Source organism: Macrobrachium rosenbergii, chromosome 3 (assembly GCF_040412425.1).
Source record: "Macrobrachium rosenbergii isolate ZJJX-2024 chromosome 3, ASM4041242v1, whole genome shotgun sequence".
NCBI classification, from domain to species: domain Eukaryota; kingdom Metazoa; phylum Arthropoda; class Malacostraca; order Decapoda; family Palaemonidae; genus Macrobrachium; species Macrobrachium rosenbergii.
Window position 1 is genome coordinate 51,055,030 of NC_089743.1, and position 2,500 is coordinate 51,057,529.

The 2,500-nt window shown below is 37.6% G+C and overlaps 1 protein-coding gene across 1 annotated transcript in view; it reads right to left on the reverse strand.

The window, feature by feature from the left end:
- LOC136851239 (neurotrophin 1-like) overlaps positions 1-2,500 on the reverse strand; it is an 8,708-nt gene that overhangs the window by 5,008 nt on the left and 1,200 nt on the right. The gene's annotated exons all lie outside the window — the stretch shown is intronic.

Sequence of the window (2,500 nt, forward strand, 5' to 3'; positions counted from 1 at the left end):
TTATTATTATTCAGAAGATATACCCTTATTCATATGGAACAAACCTACAAGGGCATTGACTTGAAATTCAATCTTCCAAATAATGTGATGTTCGACTGAAAGAAGTTACAGAAATAACAGGAAATACGTAAAGAAGAGATCAGTTATTAGAAAATAAAAAGATAAATAAATTAATCAATAAGTAAACAAATAAAAATAGAAATAAATGTGTAAAATATAAGGGATAATTGTTAAAGGGCAATAAAGCGTTACATCTACGCTTGAAACTATCGCTGTTCTGTTTAGAGTTTCGAGGTCCAGTATGTTGTTCAGATAAAATCTGAAACCGCATTTTGAAATTCCTTTCAGTTTTGGAATATAATGTACTCTTTTTGCGTTTTAGTTTCCTGCACAAGAAAACTATTGAGATGGATGGCTTTGTCCGTCCGCAATTTTTCTGTCCGCCCTCAGGTCTTAAAAACTACTGCGGCTAGAGGGTTTGCAAATTAGCATGTTGATCATCCGCCCTCCAATCATCAAACATACCAAATTGCAGCCCTATAACCTCAGTAGTTTTTATTCTATTTAAGGTTAAAGTTAGCCATGATCGTGCGTCTGGCAACGCTATAGGACAGACCACCACCGGGTCGTGGCTGAAAGTTTCATGGACTGCGGCTCATACAGTGTTGTATGCTTTACAGAAAACTCGATTGCGCTGAAGAAAATTCGGCGCATTTTTTAATAGTTTATAGTTTAAACCACGTCCTGATTGGCTTTAGAAGATTTTTATTTGGCCAGTTTTATGTGCATTTTGTCCAACGCTTCAAGATATTTTGTAGCTTAAGGTAGTTATCTATTCAAGCTATTCCGGTACTCAATCTTCGTAAGATATATCTCACACTTCTCATTCATAAGTAGATTGAACCTTACTTATTCTCTGATATTAAATGGAGCTTTATTTAGTTCATTTTACTTATTTTGGTGATCTTTCTTGATCTGATTTTTAAAATTCTATTCAAGGATTGTTTTCTGTTACCTAAATAGTTGGAATGTACCCGCTGAATGTGTTATCATTCTGCCAGTTTTATCCATTTTTCGATATTTTTAGCATATTTCATATCATGTATATATCACATTCAACTGAAACATTTTTCATTACTTTTTTGTTTTCTTGATAACGGCTGTTCAAGTCATCACCCTCTATTTATGAAACGTTAAGCCTTATGATACGATCCGAAATGTCATTATAAAAATTACCTTTAACCTTTTGCAGTGCTTTCTAGTTTTTAAATACCATCCAGCCATATGGAAGCCTGTCCCAAGGGGCGTGAGAGAATTCCTCCATATGTCGGTACACTTTCAACCGCAGTGATAATCTCGTCAGACACCTTTCCTTTAGTTCTGAAATGCTAAATAAGTTGCAATAGGTTACACAGCAAACTTTAACTTTCTTTAAAGTTAATGAAAACGTTTCAGTGTAACAGACTGCACCCTTACTTATTCAGTCGCATTAAGATAAAAAGAAACAAGTAAAAGATGCGCCGAAGTTTCTTCGGCACAATCGAGTTTTCTGTACAGTGTATAATGCTGAATGAGCTGCGGCCCATGAAACTTTCAGCCACGGCCCGGTGATGGCATGTTTTGCTGGCACCTATAGCGGTGCCAGACGCACGACTATGGCTAACTTTAACCTTATATATGATAAAAACTACTGAGGCTAGAGGGCTGCAGTTTGGTATGTTTGATGATTGGAGGGTGGATGGTGGGTAATCAACATAGCAATTTCCAGCCTTCTAGCCTCAGCAGTTTTTAATATCTGAGGGCGGACAAAAAAAAAGTGCGGACGGACGGACAAAGCCGTCACAATAGTTTCCTTTGACAGATAACTAAAAAGGGACTGACATGGTTTACATTGTGCTAAAGTAAAATGAGCTCATTACAGGCAGGTTTTCGGGACTGAGCCCGTAGGCAGATGAGACAAAGTTCGTGCGAAAATGATAGTCATTATTATTAGGAAGATACAGATCGGTAACTTGGGTGATAATGTATATTCGGCGGTATCATAAATGATAGCTACGACAGCTGCAAGTTAGCATACTTTCTCTCTCTCTCTCTCTCTCTCTCTCTCTCTCTCTCTCTCTCTCTCTCTCTCTCTCTCTCCGGGATGCTTTGGGATATAATGGAATAATTAAAAATCAGTTAATGCCGTTTATGAATATCCATAATGTGAGTCGTCACTTCGTTTTGTTCTTTTAGTTTTCTGTAAAAGAAAACTATTGAGATGGCTTTGTCTGTCCGTCTGTACTTTATTCTGTTCGCACTTTTTCTGTCTGCCCTCAGATCTTAAGAACTACCGAGGTTAAAGGGCTGCAAATTGGGAAGTTGATCATCCACCCTCCAGTCATCAAACATACCAAATTCCAGCCCTCTAGCCTCAGTAGTTTTCTTTTATTTTTATTTAAGGTTAAAGTTAGCCATAATCGTGCTTCTGGCAACGATATAGGATAGGCCACCACCGGGC